This window comes from Bubalus bubalis, chromosome 12 (assembly GCF_019923935.1).
Source record: "Bubalus bubalis isolate 160015118507 breed Murrah chromosome 12, NDDB_SH_1, whole genome shotgun sequence".
In the NCBI taxonomy this organism is placed as follows: domain Eukaryota; kingdom Metazoa; phylum Chordata; class Mammalia; order Artiodactyla; family Bovidae; genus Bubalus; species Bubalus bubalis.
Window position 1 is genome coordinate 39,892,650 of NC_059168.1, and position 25,287 is coordinate 39,917,936.

Here is a 25,287-nt window from a genome sequence, read left to right on the forward strand (position 1 = left end):
CTTCACATTGGGGGCAAACAGAAAACATGCATGCTACAAGGAAAATTATGTGCTCTACACATCATCTAATTATATACCTATAGGATACTGATTTTTTTTTTTAATTTGGAGAATGGGATAGTGGGAAATGGACTGAATACTCTCTTAGAAACTTCATTACCAAATAATGTAAAGATTGATCAGTATTTTTATAACCTATAAAGCCTGGAAGGATAAATTATTTCTCTCCATCTTTTTTTAACCTTCTCTCTTTAAAAACTATTACTATATTTTATTAATAAATGCCATTTTAATTCTAAAACTAATGCAACATAAAGTTAGTGGCTATAAATAAGTTACTTTTATGCAAAGCACTGTTCAAAGTGTTTTACATGTATTCATTCATTTATCTATATTAACTCATTTTATTTAGTGGAGTTTCTAAAGTTTTTCTGAAATCACTTTTAAGAAAATAACCACAGAACTGCTCAGAAGATGGCAGAACTACCCAAATACCCCATGTTAAAACAGGTTCTTAAATATCTATATAATTAACTGGAACATTGAATGAGGGGTGATTCTTATTTCATAATGCATGTTTGTTACTCTAATTCAAACATAATTATAGCACAACCAAGATAACACAATAAAAGCATAAATGCAATTTTTCTAGACAAAGTATTCTTAGTGAAATTACAAATGGTAACTGGAAAAAATTCCAGGCTGTCGAGGGTTAGGGCAAATTGATTCAATAGGCTAAAATTATTAACAGCTTTTAAAAACCACCACCATTATGTCAAATAACTATGGACATTGAACTGTAGTTCACATAGTCTATCACAGAGATAATCCAAATCACATACAGTCTAAAAGTATAGGGCACTGGTTGCCTACACAATACCCACACTCTGGTTTTCGTTCACCAAGAGAACTCCAAAATCTACCCAGATAGAAGAAAATATTGCTCAGCCTCACAACGAATTACAAGCAGCAATCATGCGGTGGTGCTCTAGGAACATTGTTTATACAGGGTTAACTCTTTTTGAAATTCCCCTAGTCCTTATTTTTGGTTCTTTTGGCCCTTCACCCTTCTCTTGCTTACACCCTGCCTGGAACACTGATGTAATGATTAGACCTCTAATAGACAAATGTGGGCTATATGGTGGGCTTCCCTGGTGGCTCATCTGGTAAAGAATCTGCCTGCAATGCAGGAACCCCAGGTTCAATTCCTGGGTCAGGAAGATCCCCTGGAGAAGGGATAGGCTAACCACTCCAATAATCTTGCCTGGAGAATCCCCATGGACAGAGGAGCCTGGTGGGCTACAGTCCATGGGGTTGCAAAGAGTCGGACATGACCGGTCAACTAAGCACAGCACAAGCGATAAGGTGGGGCTTCCCAGTTGACTGAGCAGTAAAGAATCCGCCTTGCAGGCTCTATCCCTGGGTTGCAAAGATCCCCTGGAGAAGAGAATGGCAACTCCCTCCATTATTCTTGCCTGGGAAATCCCATGGACAGAGGAGTCTGGCGGGCTACAGTTCATGGAGTCACAAAGAGTCAGATACGACTTAGCAACTAAACAACAACAACACAGGCTATTAGGTGACACTGAGGATTTAAGCCATGAGCTAAATAGAGATGGCAGAGTAGAAAGACAGGAGATTAGATCCCTGAAGGCGGAATAGAGATGGTATAACTACACTGGGCTGTAACCCAATGCTCTTCTTTTATATAAATTCTATCTTTCCTGAGTCAATCTAACTTGAAGTTTCTGTTATGATGATAAACAGCCCTAAAGTGACACAACTCTCTTCCTTCTTGAGCCTGATGTTATAGACGGATATATCACATACAACATCCATGGAGAGTTCTAGTGATGCTGACTGGAAACTTACCTAGCAGCTTACTATTAAAAATGTCTTCCACAGACAAAATCTTTTTTAAGGCAATTAAAGATAAGTGAGGTTAAATCATTTCAAAATGATGACACATACAATGGAGGCACTAGTTACACCAGATTATCCAACACCTTTTCTCATCTTTCTATTACTGTCTTTGTTCTAATTAAAGCCACACTAATATGGGCTAGCTTACTTTAATATTTGTTGTTGTATGTTAAAAAAATAAAACATTTGAACTTAGATATTCATTTATTTACTACCGTACTACTGTTGGAAATTAGCTGCTGGAATTAGAAAAGATTCTTTACACGCTCTAAGATCAGATAGAATGCAATGCCCTCTAATTTAACAGAAAATACTCACTGATTATTAACCCTCAATTCACCCATATCTCCAGTGCCCACCACTGCCAACTACCATTCTGTTCTCTGTACCTATGAGTTTGATAGGGTTTGGGGGAATTTTGTGGTTTGGTTTTGCTTTTTAGATTTTACACATAAGAGAGTTCACACAATATCTGTCTTTTTCTTTGTCTGACTTATTTCATTTAGCATAATGACCTCGAGGTCCACTCAGGTCACAAATGGCAAGGTTTTTTAACATGTGAATAACATTCCATTGTGTGTATAGACACACACACAAAAAACATACACATATACACATACATGCCACATTTTCTTTACCTGTTCATCCATCAACAGATACTTAGATTGTTTCCATACCTTGCCTATTGAAACTCTAATCTGAGAAGTGGTAATGTCAAGTGAAATTATCCCCATTCTACGGATGGTAAAACAATTTCAGATGTTTGCTTTCTAATTTGCTTGGAAATATAGAGCAAGCAACTAGAGTATCTTTGATATAGACACAGGTCTTCAAACTCAGATTCCATCTCTTTACACACTATATTATACTACTTTATCTGTGAGGGTTTTGTTTTTCCAGATAATATTACATTACTTAAAACAGCCATATATGCCACCAATAACAAATAAATGTATTTACTTATTCTTCATATTAACAACTTTAATCCACTGGGAAAACATTCCATTCACAACTCAATAGCTATGGCCAATAAGAAACACAAGGTTCACAGGTAATTTACTGGAAGTCTCAAAGTCTTTGCCAGATTCACTTTAGAAGACCACAGGAATATCATTTTAGAAAACGTCAGTTGTCTGTATTAGGGTCCCAAAATAAGTGAGTCAAAGCAATACAAACTGGGTATAAGGAAATATTATTAAATGAGAAAGGAAAGGGAAAGTCTTATAGATCCATGACTTATGGAAAATGTGAAAGAATTTAATCAGCTGAATATGAAATAATGGGATTTTAGTGTAAATCACCTATATAACCACATAATCTAAGCTTACTACTTTTTGCTTTCATTTTTCTCTATGTAAAAAAAAAACAAAAAAAAACAAAAAAAAACACTCTATCAGACTCAATGAAGTGTGAACCGTGCAGTTTGGCAAGTATCAACTGATCACTTGTTCACCCAACCACTGGTAGTAGGTAAAGAAATCAGCTGGATGCTTGGGGCTAGTGCACTGGGATGACCCAGAGGGATGGTATGGGGAGGGAGGAGGGAGGAGGGTTCAGGATGGGGAACACATGTATACCTGTGGTGGATTCATTTTGATATTTGGCAAAACTAATACAATTTTGTAAAGTTTAAAAATAAAAATAAATTAAAAAAAAAGAAAAAAGAAATCAGCAGTGTCTGTATTACATTACTACTACTAAGTCACTTCAGTCGTGTCCGATTCTGTGTGACCCCATAGACAGCAGCCCACCAGGTTCCCCCATCCCTGGGATTCACCAGGCAAGAACACTGGAGTGGGTTGCCATTTCCTTCTCCAATGCATGAAAGTGAAAAGTGAAAGTGAAGTTGCTCAGTCGTGTCCGACCCTCAGCGACCCCATGGACTGCAGCCTTCCAGGCTCCTCTATCCATGGGATTTTCCAGGCAGGAGTATTGGAGTGGGATGCCATTGCCTTCTCCGTGTATTACATTAGGTGGGCCAAAAAGTTTGTTTAGATTTTCCCATAAGATGTTATGGAAAACCCTGAGCTAACTTTTTGGCCCACCCAATATTAAAGAAAGGCAAAGAATAAGCCCTAGTTTCAAACTAAAATGACAAAAACAGAACTGAAGACTGAACTAGAGTAATCAAATTTTTTCTGCACAAGTAAAAATAAATCCATAAATTAAGAATCATATAAAGAATAAAGTTTACCCACCAATCAGATATAGTAAACCAATAGGAGGTTGGACTTTGATGTCAGGAAGACCTAGGGTAGAGTACTGACTTTGGTACCAATTGGCTCTGCAGCCTTCAACAAATCATACAACCTTGAAGAAAGCCTTGCTTCTTTACATATCAAATGCGAATAATGAGAGTTCTTCAAAAAGTTGTTTTGAGAAGTCAAGGAGATAATGCCATTGCATGGGGGCTAGTAAATACAGTTAAATACTCGAAAATGTATAATTTTTATATAGATCATAATTGAAATTTTTCCAATGTCTCAAAGCTCTCTCATATATCTCTTAGGTCAAAAAAGAGAATAATTTACAGTATAGAGAAATATCTCCAAAGAGCATTGCCATTATCAACTTACTTGTGTATGTACATACGGCAGTGCATGCACAAGTGTGCCCAGCACACCTTGATCAAAATCTATCTAGGGGACTTCCCTGGTGGTACAATGGATAAGAACCTACCTGCCAATGCAGGGGACATGAGTTCGATCCAAGGTCTGGGAAGATTCCACAAGCCGCAGAGCAACTAAGTCCACACACCACAACTACTGAGCCCACAAGCCACAGCTACTGGAGCCAGGACACTCCAAAGGCCGCAAGCCACAACTAGTGAGCCTGAGCACCTAGAGCCTGTTCTCTGCAACAAGAGACGCCATCACAATGAGAAGCCCGCACACCACCACAGCCCCCGCTGGCAGCAACTAGAGAAAGCCTGTGCACAGCAGCAAAGACCCAGTGCAACCAAAAATTAATTAATTTTTTAAAAGCAATCTGAGATGTGTCTGTTTCTTTTTAATGCATCAGTTTAGATTAAATGATAGACCAAAATAGACTACATTCTTTATCTGAAATATACATATTATTGGAGGCGAGAGTAGTTAATACCAAGATGGGATTTCTTTATTGAAATCTATCTTGTTGAAATACCATCCCTTGAAGGACAGAAAGGGGTGATTTAGTACAATAAATAGCATTAACAATAAAAAAGAATGAGGTCAAATTGTGATTCCTAAGAAAAGATACTTCATCTTCTATATACCTTGATTTCAACAGGGCTGAAAAACATCAGATCTGAGTAACGAAAATGCAGTAAGTATTCTCCTATGCTTTGGCCCACCTCACTACTTGAATGTGGAGGTGTGTTTGTGCTGAGGACAGGGCAAGTAAGGGTGAACTGTTGTTTAGTCTCTTTAAGGGTGAATAATGGCATATAAAATGTCTTCTGACCCACAGCTGGATTTTTATTAAGGCTGTGGTGTTGCTTCTTGGAGTCGTCCAGACTCCTCAATTATCTGAATTATGTACTATATTTTCTGTCAAACCTCAATCTCCTATTACACAAACCATTTCCTGGATCCCCTGTGAAGTTTACCACCGGAAGTCCTCATTCCTTAAAGCTGAGCTAAAGAGTACCTTTGCAGTAAAGAGCAATACTCTACTTCCCAGAAGCGCTGTAGCACAAATGACTCCATCTTGCTTAATGTGTTTTAACCAATGGCTCTGAATCAATGGTATTTAAATGAAAACTAAGTCAAAAATTAAAAACTCATTAATTCACAATACACCCTTGCTTAGTATGAGGCAGCTTGGATAAAACACAAGTCTACCTATGATGAAAAAGTTGACTACAAGAATTAATATTGCAAACAGGCTGGGGAAAATATTTATTTAAGAGAATAATTTATATTCAAACCTTCAGAAGAATAGATAGGTTAATTACAAATATTTTGAAAATGTTCATTAAAATCCTTTCAAGGATTTTTTAAATTATATGAATGCAATGGCACCCCACTCCAGTACTCTTGCTTGGAAAATCCCATGGATGGAGGAGCCTGTTAGGCTGCAGTCCATGGGGTCGCTAAGAGTCGGACACGACTGAGCAACTTCACTTTCACTTTTCACTTTCATGCATTGGAGAAGGAAATGGCAACCCACTCCAGTGTTCTTGCCTGGAGAATCCCAGGGATGGGGGAGCCTGGTGGGCTGCCGTCTATGGGGTCGCACAGAGTCAGACACGACTGAAGTGACTTAGCATAGCATGACTATCCTAGGTTGGTATCATTCCACATTCTGAAAAATATTAAAATGGCTTGCTTTTTATAAAATCTTATGCAATGAAGACTTTTTCCTCAGTTTAGTCTGAATTTTTACCACTTTTTTTAGAAAACAGGCAAAATAATCTTTTATAATAAGTGGTCAAATTTCACATACTTAGAAATATTTATTGTATTCTTTGAAAAATATGCATATATAAATATATACACGCACACACACAACACATACAGGTATGCATATACAGACTTAAGTACATATATACATATGCAGAGACACACACATATGCATACATGTGCTACTTATTCCATTCATTGGATGAACTGAAAAACACATCAGGGTCACAGAATCACTTTAGGGACTGAATACAAATATCAAAGAATATTTTACTGGTAAAAAACAACCAGACAAAAGCTTCATCTAGAAAAAAAAAATATATTCGAGCATCAAAATTTTGTAAAATTTTGGCAGGCATCTGTAAAATATATACTGAGAAGTAAGTCTACTCATCTTGTCAGAAAAATACAGAGGAGGACCAAATACACAATGTGAAAACAAAGTCCTGGAATCCAGAACTGGATTTGAGGAGGAGGAAAGGATCACAAACCCCAGAGATCCTTTTACATATATTTTGATGCTTTTCTTTTGTGTACAGTATTGATGAGTGTGTCGTGTGCTCATTGAGAAACCAGCCCTCGGTAATTGTCAGGGATCTTCATTCTGAGTGCAGACTCCACTGGAAATTAATTGCTTCGGTGCAATCTGAACCACATCATAAATGTCATGTAGAAGTTGCAGGGAGTGAGGAGGCAGTGACAGCTCAATCCGCACTGTTTCATTTAAAGGTGGGTAAAACACACTGCGACAGAAGTGCTCTTCATCAATAATTTAGTCCGCAGTGTAAAGCCAAGCCGTGCCAAAGATGCCAGGGGAGCCGCTGCCTCCCTGGTTTTAATGACACCAGCAGGGAGGGGTTGAGGGGCCAGCTCAAATCAACATTCACTGCACATCTGGGCATGTCGGCAGATGAAGATATCAAGGACTGAGCTGACAGGACAAAGGGTTGAAAAAAGAAGTGTAACCTAGAAAACCTTTACTTTGAATTCTTTGTATAAATTCAAGGGAGATGACAGTTCCTAAGGTCATCTTATATAATAAAACTTCAGTGATCTACATAGAGAGTTTTAACCCTTTCCATCATGTAATCAAAGACGATGCAAGTTTAGTGTCTAATGTTCACTTTAAGACTCTAAAACATTCCTATTTGTTTCCCCCAAAAGACTTCTCCGATGAACCAAATGTTAACAGGAATTGCCTGATTTCATCTTGTGAACCCTGATTATACCTCATTAGAAGTCCCACTACATTTAGGGGCCAGTCCAATGTCCTCTTAACCTATGGGAGTTTAATATCATGACTATTTCACAAGGTTTGCAAGAAACTCAAGATCTAGTTTGGGAGCTTCTATTGTAATAATATAAAAGAAATATGTAAAATGGTACAACCATCCCCCTCTTATTGTGCTTTCTTTTTTAAAAAATGAAGGTAAATATGTGTTTTCACTACCTGAAAGGTGCTATTGCTGGTATTCTAATGCAAAAGTGGATAGAGCTTGAAAAATGAGGATTATACGAGTAATATAAGTGGAGACCTTGTCCTGGATCCTTTGAGGACACCATGCATTCCCAGGTTGAGGTATTCTTGGAACCCCAGGGGCCAAATTCAATTATCTCATCCTATGTTTTGTGTATTTGGAGGACATCACAGTCTCACTAGGGGCTGACTGGATTCTCACACAAGGAGATTCAGTTCTCATTGAAGGAAATTTACTGAGTTCCCATTTTCTCCCTAATGGCATTTCACTCTAAAAACTGAAGTTAGTAACATTATTAATGCTAATCAGAGTTAAGGGTTTCGGTTACTTCACTACAGAAATGAAGAAAGAAAGACAATCATAATTTGCAAAGAAAAACATAAGATGAGCATTAAAATGAATTTAAAATGTAATATTCTGGTAATATTTAACCCTTTTTAGGTGATTCGTATTCAGACCATTATTATCCAAAACTAGAATGTGTGAGAAAACAGCAGCCACGCTGGTTTCAAAGTGTGAGCCAATAAATCCAAATGTCCATTAATTCCTAGACATGAATAGTCCATCTTAAAGCTAAACAGAAAATATCCAGGGTAGGACAAAAAACATGTAATGCAATTAAAACACATTTTGAAAATGCCTTTTATGAATCAGCACATCCATCAATGGCTATAAAATCTGGGGAGCATGACATGTGCAACTTAAACCATTATTACAGATCACTTCACAGTTTACCCCTCTCTTCCAAATGTCTGTTAACTAGAAAAGGTTATAGATCTCACCATTAACCTGTCGATTTATTCTGTAAACTCAAAAAGAAGACTGCCAACCATCTGAAAGATGGACAGGTAGGCAGGTGATTCTATAGGATTTGGACTTGACAGAATAAAACAATACAACACAACCCCAAGTCTAAGAGGGGTTTCGTCACTGAAGAGATAGAGAAGGAAATGGCAACCCACTCCAGTATTCTCGCCTGGAGAATTCCATGGACAGAGGAGCCTGGCAGGCTACATACAGTCCATGGGGTCACAAAGAGCAGGACACAACTGAGCAGTTATCACTCTTCATTGAAGAGAAACCCATGTGGCCTGTGAAAGATCTTACTAGAAACAAAAGTGACTTTGATTTAAAATCTACATGTAAAGTATGTAATAAAGGGTCTGTAATTATTTTAATAATTGTCAAAACTAAAACTTTGTGTGAGCATATGTCAAATTCCCCATTTTATGTGCTAATAAAACAGAGTTAATCAATAAAATCATATTTTCAGCTAAAAGATTTATTCCTTCACATTTGGCTTTCTTCATTGCATTACTACAGTTAAAACAGAAAGTACTGCTTGATTTCATTTTTTAAAAACAGAGATATTCTCCCTCCTCAAGAGGAAGGAGGCTATTATATTAGAAAGCATTAAGCTGAATCATAGAAATAACTGATAGTCAACAGTTTTTTACTTATATAAATGCAGTTTCATAAGGCTCACACTAATAATTCTTTACTTCTTACAAACTAATTTAAGAAAGAACTCTGATGGACATTTAAATATTTATTAAAATCATCCATTCAATACTTAAAAATTTTTGAAGCTCTTCTGTGTATCAAACATTGTCCTTAAAAAAGCAACTAGTAATAAGAATGCTTGCTTCTTAGGAACAAATTGAGAGAAATAGGGACATTGGAAAAGACCCTGATGCTGGGTAATATTGAAGGCAGGAAGAGAAGGGGACGACAGAGGATGAGATGGTTGGATGGCATCACCGACTCGATGAACATGAGTTTGAGGGAACTCTGGGAGATAGTGAAGGTTAGGGAAGCCTGGCAAGCTGCAGTCCATGGGGTCGCAAAGAGTCAGACGTGAGTGAGTGACTGAACAATAACGATAAAGGGACATAATGTGAGTTTAATACTAAGATATTTGGAGCTATGTTAAATGACAATAGAAATGGGCAAACTGCATCTTTGAAATTATATCAGTTTAGTGAAAACAAAATGTAACAGTAAATTTTTTACTATTATATCTTTGATATCCATAAAAGCAATATCACAGAGTCAACTCATAGGAAACTGCTACAACTTGCTGGTGGCAAGAAAGACCTTAGAAGAAGATATTCATGTAGGTTGTAGGAGCCAAAAATAGAATAGCACGTGTCACAAATACCAAATCAGTGTCTACTTTACAAACAGAAGATGCTCATCTCTCTCTCCATATTCACATGTATAAGTCCCTAGAACTCCAGATGGAAATGAATGTTATAATTATCCCCAGACCATTGTAATCCTAAATGGGAATGGAAGATAATCATGCCGGAATGTCCCATCCAAAGAATGGGTGTTTTTAAAAAGCCAATTAAACAAAATATTATTCAATGTAAATGGAAGCATTATCAGAAAGGCTTTGATAATGTAGCCTCCAATTGTGCTCTCTTGATTTGTAACTTCCTTTGAGGGCTTGGGGAACATGAGCTGTTTAAAGCACCTTTTAAGACAGCTCCTAATTTCTTTCTGACTTTGAATATTCTCTATTCACTACAGAGCGGAGGGAAACCTGTAGCTCTGATTAGAATGAACTTAGATTATACAGAAGGCCTGCCCTACAATTATACATGTGCCAAGATGAAAACTCAGAGACACCGGCAGTCCAGGGTACAAGGCCTAAGTGGTAGGCAATAGAACTTCCATTCAAAACTACAGAAAAACAAAAACAGAATGAGTAAAACCTTTGTGAGGAATGGATAAAATGCCTCAGAAGAGCATATTTCTTACAGATAATTTACTGCAGAAAAGTCACAACCATTCTAACACAACTAGTTACTTTAACAAACCTTGGGATTGGTATATGTATGTATATAGGTATACTCTCATAAATGTTTATCCAAAACATATGTCTGTACATTACTCTTGGTAGCAAATATTTTTAATTAAATCTTTATTTAGAGGATAATGAAACATGCAAGTACTTCTTCCCAAACACCAGAAAAGGTACTTGTTTCTTACATTAATAATTAGGGTAAGTGACTCTTTTTTGTCAACTATTTGGAGTTATTCATTAAACTGCAGCATACTTTGAGCCTTGGGTGTTGGTATCTAACTGAGTAACGATGATCTATAACTTCTGTTGCTCCCTTAGAATAAAATCCACAACTCATTATATGACTAAAAAAAAATTTAAACTAAAATTTTATTTTACATTTACATCATGTAATGTTTCCATGAAATTACAAATTAATCTTAACTTTATATTACTCACAAAAGCTCAAAACGAGACCTAAACCTAGTCAGAGTATATAGCAATTATTATATATTGTATCACATAGCATATACAATGCATATATTAATAGCTTCTAATTGTTGCTGTTGTTGGGATATGTGAGTAGTAGAACACTCAGAAGAGGAACTCCTAGTTTTAAAGGAGTAAACAACAGGAATAATAGGAGGAATGACTATTCTAAGCCAATAATTTTATGATTAAATATGAATATCTCAAAGGGATAAAAAAGATTAATAAAGAAATCTTCTGCAAAGTGTAGTCTTTTTTAGCTAGTTATTTGAACACTAAAATAACAACCATCCAGGCAATACAGGATGAAGCAAACAATGTCATTCTAAGAAATCAATTTTTCCTTCATTTAAACCCAATCTCCATGCAGAATCACAGGACTCAATCTAAAAGATGACTTGCCCACGGTGTTGAGCCAATACTGCTCTGGTCCCACTAACCAGGCATCTACCCAACATGCGAGTAGATTAATTTTCCATAAAGTTAAATATCTGCTACAAGAGGGAATCATTCACCTGGACACTTCTTTCTTTCCATTTTCCCATAGAGTGAGATGGCAGTAACTATTCATTGCCATAAAGAGGGGGGACAGAGTAGAGAAGAGGTCTTCTTAGGGAAGAAAAGAAAAGGTGTAATTAAAATAAGGTAAAATCTAAAGTCTCAGTTACCTTGACCAGTGTTGTGAGGTCTAGGAGAAGAGAAGGTGCTTTGGAGACCTTGCAAAAAAGGTCAGGGGAGGTTATGATGTGGGTAAGTGGTAGAGGGTCCTGAGAGGAGTCAGGGAAGAAACATTCCAAACAGGCTTTTAAAAAATTCACTTGGGTTTGCACAATATGTTTCTTGAAAGAGTTTGAAGCCCAATATATAAAAAGCTGACTATTTATACATTTGATTCCTTAAAAGCAATTAGGAATACAAAGCAGATGGTCCAGCATTGTAGATTTCCCTTTTCATATTGCTTAAACACTAGAGATCAATAAGTCTAATATAAACAGATGATTTCCATAGCAGGGTTTATAATTAGCTGGCACTGAATGTGTCCAAACTCTAAAATAATTAGCAGAAGCATGTGGCACACCATTAAAACCTTGTGGCTTGTCTGCATTTACATTTATAATTATTAAAGTTAATTATGATGCTTGTGGTGTGGTTCCAAGCTCCTTTACAACTTAGATTAAATATTTTTTTTTAATCCCATAACTTCCTTTCTAACCTTCCTTGGGCCGCTGGAAAACAGTGAAATCTGACCAAGTTAGGAATGTAGAGCTGCCATTTTTTTGCTCCAAAGAATAAATTCTAATTTTATCGTGAAAGAGAGGCTCTTCTTAAAGAGCTGGCAGCTTTCTCAACTGATGACAATATTTCGATCTTGAATTTTAATTTGTCTATAATGGTAAGGATAGGCAGGATAACAATGCTTATAAGTCTTCAGATTGAAAGCTGTCATTTTTGAGAGCTAAGTGAATGGCAAGTTGGTGCCAATATAGTCTCCTCAATTTACTATATAGTCGGAGAATTTTAATAACATACCTTGTTCTTGATTCAAGGTCTAAAGGAAATCTCCATTCTCTTAGAGTGCAGGTAGCATTTCATAAAGTGGGAACAAGCAGCCCATCTTTACTTTTAAAGTTCGTATCACTGAAAAATGGCATGTACTAAACCCCTGCTTGTGTTAGGAGCACTGGGTACAAGAAGTATAAAACAGACACTGCCTTCTCAGCCAGAACAGTGAAGAGTCTCAATCTCAGCACCAGTCTGCTAAAACCAGAAGAGCAGATTTCTTTAAAATTTGCATCAACAAAAATGTGGATGGTTTTGTAGATTTTATACTCTAATGTCATCCATTGTCACTGCAAAAACTGGTCAGTGCCCTTAATACAAATATCATTAATCTTAAGTTTTATAACATCTAGTCAAGAATATTTTGCCAGCATTTGTACTCTGTACCCTATGCAATACCCCAGGTCAAAGTTAGAGGTGTAGTCCTTAACCTATTTACAAGTCAGTAAAGCAGAAAAGGAATGATCAAATTCCTTCTTTTACTCATTTGCTCACATATACTTCTGCTATATAGTCAAGTTATCTATACTCAATCAGTGTAATATATGAACTTCCTTTATAAAAGAACCCATTGACTTACACAATTAAAAGCTATTTGTCTTCTCATGCTTTACATTTGCTAAAATTCTACATAAAATCAATATACAGTTAGTATTCTACCAAAAAGACCCACTGTTTTCTATTTTACTTTTCAAATAATGTCTATTAGATTCTTATTTGGTTTAAATATAATACTCTTGTCCACCTATAAATTGTAAAACACATCTCTATACAATATCTAACAACCCAGGGCAGAGAGAGATTTTTTAATAGAAACAGTGAATTTTTCATCGTGAAAAAAAAAAAACAAACCCTTTTGTTTCATCACTTCTCCTGATGCATCATTTCATTTAGAGGTAAAAATTAAAATATACTTTATTTAAACTACTAATAGATATGTAGATGACACCACCCTTATGGCAGAAAGCGAATAAGAACTAAAGAGCCTCTTGATGAAAGTGAAAGAGGAGAGTGAAAAAGTTGGCTTAAAACTTAACATTCAGAAAACTAAGATTATAGCATCTGGTCCCATCACTTCATGGCGAATAGATGGGGAAACAATGGAAACAGTGAGAGACTTTATTTTGGAGGGCTCCAAAATCACTGCAGATGGTGATTGCAGCCATGATATTAAAAGATGCTTACTCCTTGGAAGAAAAGTTATGACCAACCCAGACAGCATGTTAAAAGCAGAGACATTACTTTGCCAACAAAGGTCCATCCAGTCAAAGCTATGGTTTTTCCAGTGGTCATGTATGGATGTGAGAGTTGGACTATAACGAAAGCTGAGTGCCAAAGAATTGATACTGTGGTTTGGAGAAGACTCTTGGGAGTCCCTTGGACTGAAAGGAGATCCAACCAGTCCATCCTAAAGGAAATCAGTCCTGAATATTCATTGGGAGGACTTATGCTGAAGCTAGAACTCCAGTACTTTGACCACCTGATGCAAAGAACTGACTCATTTGAAAAGACCCTGATGCTGGGAAAGGTTGAAGGTGGCAGGAGAAGGGGATGACAGAGGATGAGATGGTTGGATGGCATCACCAACTCTATGGACATGAGTTTGGTGATGGACAAGGAAGCCTGGTGTGCGGCAGTCCATAGCTTTGCAAAGAGTCAGACATGACTGTGCAACTGAACTGAAACTACTAATATTGTAATGAAAGGAATTCATGTTAATGTCATTGCTAGTAAAATATGTAGATACAAAGACACTGCAATTTTAATGTAGTAGATAAAAAGGGAATGATGTAATACCGGAAGAGTGACTTTAAAAGTACAGATTATTTTAATAAACCTTAAATAATTACATTCAGTGAAATTTTATGGTTATTATTGGCTAAGAGAGAAATAGAAGGTGAAGAAAAGAAGGAAGATAGAATGAGATGGACCAATGCAATAAAACTTCAAGACTGGGAAGAAAACACACAGGAGAACACAGAAGGGGTCAAGGAGAAAATTAAGGTTGTGGAATTTATACATTAGAAATATGTGTTTCCTGGAAAAAAATCATAAATCTTGCCCCTGCCCATCTTCATATCTCCAAGATCTACCCTCAGTTTCTCAAGATCCAAGATGAAATAATTTCCCCCAGGGCAAGAGTTATTCACACATTACCCCTGGTATCACTACAACAGAAGCAATGAATTAAAGAACTCTGTTTTAATTATTGTATGCTATGTTATAGTTATATGTGTGTACATTTGACCTATATACAATCTGTGCTCCTCAAAATTTCCTCTGAGGATCCCTGATCAAGCTGTTAGTCATGCATTATTATTCCTAGCAAAACCTAATTCACATAACAATCTTTATTTACTGAGATAACCCAGAAAGATAAAAAGCAAAATCTAAATAAGAGAAAGCATTTATATGAAGTTTTGTGATATTATTATATTGCATTCCTATAATAATTCAATGTCATCATTCACACAATTTAATTATAAAAACATGAATTATGCCATTCTTCATCAGCATTACCAATATGTTACACTTTCTGGCTAATATGTTCAGGGCAGCTTGTTAGATTCTGGAGTCACGAAGATTAACCTCAAGGGGTTCATAGCCCAACTGGGGACATACAAGAGGTCATGAGGCAACAACAATACCAGGCAAAACCTACTCTGTGAAAAACACATGGTGAAAACCAAACTTAACAGACATTGAGAAAAGAAAACAGTCACCTCAAAAGCCTCACTAAAATAATAAAACCTGAAATACATTTTTATAGAAGAATAGGATATCAAAAAGCTCAGTCTAAGATCCTGAGACAGGGTATTCCCATCCTTCCTCCCCTTAAAAAAGGCATGGGTTAGGCATAGACTACATTCAGAGAAGAAATAAGCCAATTTGGAGAAATAGGTAAATAGCACCTTGCATGAGGTCTCGAAGGAGTGTATATTTCAGTCATCAGGTGATAGAAAACTTTGGAAAAAAATGTTTTTGTGCAGGGCCTGTTTGGGTTCTTTTTTGTCACTCTGTACAGTATCTTTAAAAAAATCAGCACAATTTTCAACTCCATTTTGCCCATGTCAATCTATCCTTGGCCTACAGAGAATAAAACTGAGGTCACATCCCCTCTACAGCCCAAGTGTTTTCATTTCTCAAATCTCCAATAAAAAAAAAAAAAGCATACATATTCCTCTCTTAGAAAACCCACATTCTTCTTGCAGACTATTTAAGTCTACTTCATGTCCATCACACACTTTCTGGCCCACACTTAGGTTTCCTCTGGCTCAGGCCAGACCAGGGGATGTCTGGAATGTGACAAGGTAGTATGGCCTGCCAGGTCTATTCTGTTAGCAAATTTATTTTCTTCTCTTAGACGGATGATCAAAATGTCACGGTGTGATGCTTTAGCGGGCCTGGGAGCTCCCACCTACAGCTGTGGGGCTTGAGTGGGACCTGAAGCCAAGAATGCCATAAGGAGCACAGACAGTGCCTCCACCATCACTGCTTCTCCTGCATTGCTCATTCTCCTGCTAAATGATGCAATGGGACCCCCTCAGGGATTCTGAGTCTGATCATGTTTTTCTTGCTATTTTTTTACTTCCATCTTCTCTTCACTAAAGCAGCCCAAACTGCTGAATTTTTCATGAAACAGATAATATCATTGTACACAAGATAATGGCATTCAAATACATCCATCTGCTTGTTAGCTCTGACTACATTGATTGCAATTCTACTGAAAGAATATTTACCAAAAAAATGATTTCTTTTCTGCTTTTGTGGTATTAAAATTCCACATTTTCATAAGGAAACTATAGAGGGACCCATATAACTACATAAGCTAAGAGGGGAAAATGAACTGAGAAATTAAGCGGCAGTCCCTGGGGTTCATCCAAGAACAACAGTTCACTTTTTCTCAAAGATGGATTTGAAATCCAGATGAGTTTTATGACTCAATGATTCTGTTCTTCCATCAGCTCAAGAACGGATGGTGGAAAACTGCTTTTCACTGCTATGATAGACAGGGCCCAGACAGTTCCTTCAGAGTTTGGAAAGGACAGAGTCCTGCCACTCACCACAGGGGGATGGCAGTGGCTGGATGGAGCACACTGGAAGAGCAAGACTCCTTCCTCTGGCTTCTCGCAGTCTCTAAGGGCTGTTGGAGTGATAGGAAAGAAAAGAAGATCAGAGTGAAAGAGAGAAGGCAAAGGAAGTGTCTCCTTCCCGTCTGTCCTTTCATAGCCTAGAACGTAGTCTGATCCCAGAATGAGGAATCAGACAAAGAGAGTTCACTAACTTTTTGCACATCTAATGTCAAAGGCAAAGTTTTTTCTATCTAGATGAGGTAATGCTGCTCAAGAATTCCTTAACACTATCAGCTTCTGTTCTCTTATTCACAAATGATGCGCTTAAGCATTTATTTACTGTGCTATTCTAATTGCCATTCTCATCTTCAGAAGTCAAATGAAAAACTAATTCAATGTGTTGGTATGTGTGTAACCACTGTGTCATGAGATGTTGTTTTCTCTGCACTTTTTCTTTGTCCTATTCAACCACAGTCATATCATATTAACTGGTTTGGATTCTTATTTGAATAATTGCTAAGACATTCTCTAACTGGCATGAGATTTTTAATTGAATGTTCAATTAATTCAATTACCCCTAGCTTTCCTAAATTCTAGATAATTACCCCTAGCATCTTTAAGTTCTGGACAAAGTTTTTTTTTTTCTTTTTTAATCCAGTATGCAAAGGAAACGGCAAATTTCTTTCAGTCCAAATTGTCTTCAGTCTTCTAAACCAAAAGGGAATGGCACACTGCACTTAACCTAAATATTGTCCAACTGAAAGGCTCTATTAACTCTTTAATACTTACAAGATTTGTAGACAGAAACTTCCTTTGGACTTTCATAAAGTGTTAAAGACTCAGTCAGAAATTCTTTCATTAATAAAATGTAATTTTAGCGAAGAACTTTAGAGGTGCCTCTACAGTAAACACACACATTTGTCTTTTGAACGACATCCAGATTGGGTGAGGGTAGGTACATAGGAGTGTTATGAGAACATTTTAAGCAGTGTTATTTTCAAGGACCAAGGGATAAATTCAGCTTCCTGGGGATGTGGGATGATTTCTTCTATGTGCTCCATGCCATATCTAGAATCTTGTGTGAACCCAACACAACAATTAGGAATTAAGCAAAAATGTAGTCTTCCTTTTATTTTTGGCATTTATTTCAAGTGATTGCTGAATCAGAAACTACTGTGATCATGAATTCCTCTTTTTCTTAAAACATATTTTATCATTTGTGAATCAGAGAGGTATACAAATGGTGCCAATGCTTGATATCTTTGAAAATGAAAAAGTTTTGTATATTCTTCTGTATTTCCAAGACAAGTTGAAATTCTATTTAGAAATTACTCATTAGTCTGAAGTGTCTCTTCTTTTATTTTTTTAGCTGAATGAATGTAATGAAAAACATATGGCTTATGGATCTAAATCCCCCAACCCATGCGTGACACATAGTTCTCATTTCATTAATGGGCACACTAAAGATCATACCAAGAGGACAGAAGTTCCTATGATACTGTTTCAAAACTTCTTGGTAATTAAGTCTGTCTCTTGGTGTCAGATTTAGTTCAAATAACTACCACCTTTCCATAACAGTGCTTAGCTACTCTTTTCATAGTAAGTTATACTTATTTCTAACAACTAATTAAACTGTCACAATTTCTACACCAGAAAGCAAAGGCATTGTAAAAGCAATAAAATGATCTTATTTTAAATATTAATAAGAAGTAAAGCAGTAACAATAAACTGCATAGATACACCTTGCTCAAACAGTCTTCTAAGGATTAAATTACCAAAAAACTAAATAACCAGAAAGGAAAGTGGGTGAGATGACTGTCTATCTTGGCTCCATCTTATGGGATGAAAGACAAAACTGCATCTTTTTTATTTTTCTAATAAACTCTGAAGTACGTTGTATTCAATGTACAAAGAATCAATAAGTAACATTAGCAACAACAGTTTCATTGTAAGTCAATGGTTCTCCTTTATATACTATAGTATACAGGTCCATCTAGTCAAGGCTATGGTTTTTCCAGTGTTCATGTATGGATGTGAGAGTTGGACTGTGAAGAAAGCTGAGTGCCAAAGAATTGATGCTTTTGAACTGTGGTGTTGGAGAAGACTCTTGAGAGTCCCTTGGACTGCAAGGAGATCCAACCAGTCCATCCTAAAGGAGACTAGTCCTGGGTGTTCATAGGAAGGACTGATGCTGAAGGTGAAACTCCAGTACTTTGGCCACCTCATGCGAAGAGTTGACTCACTAGAAAAGACCCTGATGCTGGGAGGGATTGGGGGCAGGAGGAGAAGGGGACGACAGAGGATGAGATGGCTGGATGGCATCACCAACTCAATGGACATGAGTTTGAGTGAACTCTGGGAGTTGGTGATGGAGAGGGAGGCCTGGCGTTTTGCAGTTCATGGGGTCGCAAAGAGTCGGACATGACTGAGCAACTGAACTGAACTGTACAGATATTCTGCAATATTTCCACTTTCACCCATATAATGAGAATTGTGCATTTTAGTCCGGATTAGAAATGTAAATTTTAGATTTTCAATACAGATCTATCATCTCCCATAACTGTTTCTACAATTGCTTACAACTCAGGCAGGATAACTGATTCTTTATAGTCTACTAACTGTGTCTATTCTTGTAAATATGTCCCAACCACTGTGCTTTTCCCTAATCAATGTTGACTACTTTTATGAAAATGCAGAAACACTAGACCCAGGTCTTTTTAAAACATGTGAGACAACTGTTCGCAAGTCCTGCAAGTTTCATAATACCAGAGAGAGAAAGAGAGAATAATTACTTAGTGTCTGCTTCGAATGCAATTGTGTCAGTGATATGGTAGGAAAGAATATATAGTCACTACTCTGAGGGAGCTTATAATTTAAAATAATAAATAACAACAACAGTATAATATAAATGAAACATACACCATAACACAATATACAATTATGTTCTAATGCTGTGGTATTCAGAGAAACAAGTTAATTTGGGCAGGATTGGTAAGAGAAGACTGTACTCAGTGACCATAACAGGAAACGGCTTGATTTGATAGATAAGAAAGAAAGAAAAGAGAAAGAAGGGAGTCAGGGAGGGACGGAGAAACGAAGGAAGGAAGGGGGAGGGAAGGGGGAGGGAAAGGAGAGGGAAAAGCAGAGGGAGAGGAACCGTAGAAATCACACAGACCAACTTCCTCTCGGTACAGATGAGGACATCAAGAGTCAGAGCAGTGATGTGAGCTTAACTTAGAAAGCAATGTCATAGAATGCTCAAACTACCATACAATTCCACTCATCACACATGCTACTAAAATAATGCTTAAAATTCTCCAAGCCAGGCTTCAGCAATACATGAACCATGAACTTCCAGATGTTCAAGCTGGTTTTAGAAAGGCAGAGGAACCAGAGATCAAACTGCCAAGATCCAACGGATCATCAAAAAAGCAAGAGAGTTACAGAAAAACATCTATTCTGCTTTATTGACTATGCCAAAGCCTTTGACTGTGTGGAATACACTGTGGAAAATTCTGAAAGAGATGGGCATACCAGACCACCTGACCTGCCTCTTGAGAAACCTATATGCAGGTCAGGAAGCAACAGTTAGAACTGGACATGGAAGAAGAGACTGATTCCAAATAGGAAAAGGAGTACGTCAAGGCTGTATATTGTCACCCTGCTTATTTAACTTCTATGCAGAGTACATCATGAGAAATGCTGGACTGGAAGAAACACAAGCTGGAATCAAGATTTCCGGGAGAAATATCAATAACCTCAGATATGCAGATGATACCACCCTTATGGCAGAAAGTGAAGAGGAACTCAAAAGCCTCTTGATGAAGGTGAAAGTGGAGAGTGAAAAAGTTGGCTTAAAGCTCAACATTCAGAAAATGAAGATCATGGCATCTGGTCCCATCACTTCATGGCAAATAGATGGGGAAAAAGTGGAAACAGTGGCTGACTTTATTTTGGAGGGCTCCAAAATCACTGCAGATGGTGAATGCAGCCATGAAATTAAAAGACACATACTCCTTGAAAGGAAAGTTATGACCAACCTAGATAGCATATTCAAAAGCAGACACATTACTTTGTCAAGGAAAGTCCATCTAGTCAAGGCTATGATTTTTCCAGTGGTCATGTATGGATGTGAGAGTTGGACTGTGAAGAAGGCTGAGCACCGAAGAATTGACGCTTCTGAACTGTGGTGTTGGAGAAGACTCTTGAGAGTCCCTTGGACTGCAAGGAGATCCAACCAGTTCATCCTAAAGGAGATCAGTCCTGGGTGTTCATTGGAAGGACTGATGTTGAAGATGAAACTCCAATACTTTGGCCACCTGATGCGAAGAGCTGACTCATTTGAAAAGACCCTGATGTTGGGAAAGATTGAAGGCATGAGGAGAAGGGGACAACAGAGGATGAGATGGTTAGATGGCATCACCAACTCTATGGACATGGGTTTGGGTGGACCCCAGGTGATGGTGATGGACAGGGAGGCCTGGTGTGCTGTGGTTCATTGGGTCACAAAGAGTCGGACATGACTGAGCGACTGAACTGAACTGAACTGATATATATATCCCCTCCCTTTTGAACCTCCCTCCTATCTCCCTCCCCATCCCACCCCATTAGGTTGATACAGAACCCCTGTTTGAGTTTCCTGAGCCATACAGCAAATTCCCATTGGCTATCTATTTTACATATGGTAATGTAAGTTTCCATGTTACTCTCTCCATGCATCTCACTCTGTCTTACTCTCTACCCCTACCCATAAGTCTATTCTCTATGTATGTTTCTCCTTGTTGTCCTGTAAATAAATTCTTCAGTACCATTTTTCTAGATTCTGTATATACGCATTAGAATATGTTTATCTTTCTCTTTCTGACTTACTTCACTCTGTATAATAGGTTCTAGGTTCATCCACCTTATTAGAACTGACTCAAATATGTCCTTTTTATGACTGAGTAATATTCTATTGAGTATTTAGTACTCCAGAAATTAAGCTGATAAGATCAAAGTTTGCAAAAGAGCTAAATTCTGAGCCTAATTATTATGACTTACTAAAATACTTGTAGTATTTGTTTGTCTTTCACAACCCTCCAATTCAGATTTATCTTACCTATTATTTTGGCCCTGGAAACTCCTTTCTAGTAGTCATGTACAGATGTGAGAGTTGGACCATAAAGAAGGCTGAGCACCAAATAATTGATGCTTTCAAATTGTGGTGCTAGAGAAGACTCTTAAGAATCCCTTGGACAGCAGGGTGATCAAACCAATCAATCTTAAAGGAAATCAACCCGAAAATTCATTGGAAGGACTGATGCTGAAGCGCCAGTACTATTTTCTACCTCATGCAAAGAGCCGACTCATTGGAAAAGACCCTGATGCTGGGAAAGATTGAGGGCAAGAGGGGAAGGGGACAACAAAGGATGAGATGGTTGAATAGCATCATTGACTCAAAGGACATGAATTTGAGCAAATTCTGGGAGATAGTGAAGGACAGGGAAGCCTGGCAAGCTGCAGCCCATGGGGTCACAGAGAGTTGGACACTACTTAGTGACTAAACAGCAACAACAACAAACTCCTGAAACTTTTGAGCACATTTCCATGGATGCCAGAAACCTGTTCAGAGAACCTTTCATTTCCTTTAGGGAATGCACTGTTCTGCCTTCTGCCACCAGGAAGGTTGCTAAAAGCATCATATATTAATGATACTACACTGGTTTCAGAAATAGCTTTACATTATAGAAAACTGTGAAGAATTGATGCTTTTGAACTGTGGTGTTGGAGAAGACTCTTGAGAGTCCCTTGGACTGCAAGGAGATCCAACCAGTCCATTCTGAAGGAGATCAGCCCTGGGTGTTCCTTGGAAGGACTGATGCTAAAGCTGAAACTCCAGTACTTTGGCCACCTCATGCGAAGAGTTGACTCATTGGAAAAGACCCTGATGCTGGGAGGGATTGGGGGCAGGAGGAAAAGGGGACGACAGAGGATGAGATGGCTGGATGGCATCACCAACTCAATGGATGTAAGTTTGAGTGAACTCCGGGAATTGGTGATGGACAGGGAGGCCTGGCGTGCTGCGATTCATGGGGTCGCAAAGAGTCGGACATGACTGAGCAACTGAACTGAACTGAACTGATAGAAAACTTAAGAATATCACAAAGAAAAGATAACAGTATAATCTCCACTTGCAGATCTTATTAATAACTCTGTAACTTCTTCCTCCAATCTCTCTGATAAGTCAAGATTCTGCTTAAATAAATGTTGCAAAATTGTTATATAAAATTCTACATTTAATCACAGATATATCTTCTATCACAAAAATAAATTATACAAATTTGAGTTTCATAATCCTACAATCCTCTCTTCTGAAAGATTTACAAATATTTTGATAGGCTAGGAGATCCCAAATGTGTGGAAAAGTCCATCGTGCCCAGTGTGTGCTGATTTATTATCATTTTTTTGGCTTTCTCATTCCCTCATTAGTTCTAAAGGATGAACTGGTTTAAATTACTTTGAATAGAGGATTTATCAAGATTATTGTCCAAGTGGTTAAGAGTACAGAGTTCCAAGACCAACACTTAGATGCGTGAATTCCAAGTTGCCAGAGAGTAATTTTTCTCCAAGTGTTTTAAATAGCTCTGAGAGCCAAGCACAGAGAAACTAAGGAAAGCAGGAGATTCAGAACTGGGAGAGACAAAAACAAAAAAAGGTGGAACAAAGCCAGGGCATATGTCTCCAGCTGCTTTTAAGTGGCTAGTGGGGTAAGAGGGCATCTGGGTTTAGAGAGAATAGAGAACAGTTGTGAAGGGCATGCTCTATACACTACACAGAAAGTCTCTTTCTTCAAAAGAAATTAAAGAACTTCTTAAGGTTCTCTGCAATCCATGCCATTTTGGAAATTAAATGGAGATTTTTTTTTTCCCTTGCACATTTCAGTATAAAATGCAGTCAGAATACAAAAATTTTATTATACTTAATAGATTTTTTAATTTTTTTATTGAAGGATAATTACTCTACAGAATTACGTTGTTTTATGTCAAACCTCAACATGAATCAGCCATAGATATACATAAATCCCCTCCCTTTTGAATCTTCCCACCATCTCCCGCCCCATCCCATCCCTCTAGATTGACACAGAGTCCCTGTTTGAGTTTCCTGAGTCATAGAGCAAATTCCCATTGGCTATCTATTTTACATATGGTAATGTATTATTATACTTAACAGTTTTTAAAAATTAAAATCAAGAGCCAAAAAAAAAGGTTGATGCTGGATATAATACCTAAAATATTCTGAAAAATTATAAATCAGGATATTTAAATTCTAATATGTACTAGAATTATAGAAATCACAATATCCTTCAGATCCAATATATGAGTTTAGCACAGCAACTGTGTATGTGATAGTTCTTTCTGCCAAGGCAAAGCTGGGTATGCTGTCTGTGTTCTGTTCTATAGTAAAAGAAAAAATGTCTATGCTTTTCAAGAGAACATTGAAACAGAGTGTGCACTCATCTGGAAAATCCTCAGGCCTATACTGAGGAATCCCCATTGCTATTTCCAACCCTCATGATAATCTAATCTATGGAGATATTTTTCTTAATGAATGAAAATGGCTTCAAATGACTATAAACCTATGTTAAATTAGCACCCTGTTAACTTAATACAAATAGCATCTTAAGCCAACTGAAATTAAATGATCACTAAGAAAGACTATTCTGAGACTTACCAGTCTTTTATCTAACTAAAAAGAATTTTTATTTCAAGTGATATATAAATATAATTACAATTATCTGATGATCAAACTTCAAGCAATCTGACATACTGGAACACTAATTCAAATATAGAAATGAGTTTTTTTCAAAAATTCCCTGAATAGCAAAGTGCCATCAAAAAAAAGAAGGAGGAAAACCCTTACCCTCGTGCTCTGCTCAGGTAACCTGAAGTACCCCCACATAATTGGATATAAAATAAAGCCAGGGGCTAAAACTTTGGGAGAGCAGGAAGATGCTGGGGTGCCATCAGAAGGATAAGACAGAACAATGCACAGCAGGTAGATCTACAAGTCTACAAGTGAAATATTTTGAAATGATTTGTGTAGAAATAAAATGTCCTTTGCTGTAAATCAAAAGTACTTAACTCCTAGCATAAGAAGATGTGTTACAGGAGATAAGAAAGATGGTACTTCTCAAACTCAGCATGTATCAGAATTACTTGGAGCACTTCTAATAAAACAGACTGTTGGGCTCACCCAAATTTGTGATACAATAGTTCAGGGGTGAAGTCTAAGAATTTGTATTTCTAACAAATTTTCATGTCAAGCTGATGCTTCTCTCCTCAGAACTGCTCTCTGAGAGCTGCTGATCTAGGGTATGAGATGTAATTCTTTAGTGAAGAACCAGAAAAACAGAGATAAGCAAAGAAACTCACTCAAAATGAGACAATGTAAGCCAAACGTAGATCCCGAAATTGACTTACTTAGAGGTGCATCCTAGAGCACTCAGCAGTAATTATTCTGTTATTTCCAACTTGATGTTTTTTTACATGTATAATTAAATGCCCCTGGAACATATTTTTCTAAGCATGTAGAACATTACTCAGAGAAGG

The 25,287-nt window shown here is 37.3% G+C and overlaps 1 long non-coding RNA gene across 2 annotated transcripts in view; it reads right to left on the bottom strand.

The window, feature by feature from the left end:
* LOC123328493 overlaps positions 1–25,287 on the bottom strand; it is a 270,416-nt gene that overhangs the window by 118,673 nt on the left and 126,456 nt on the right. The window contains exon 3 of one of the 2 annotated variants that reach the window (XR_006543355.2): positions 16,445–16,770. The exons of the other annotated variant lie outside the window; for it this stretch is intronic. This is a non-coding gene — a long non-coding RNA (uncharacterized LOC123328493). Of the gene's footprint in view, positions 1–16,444; positions 16,771–25,287 lie in introns of those variants that run through there. 2 annotated transcript variants of the gene reach the window in all.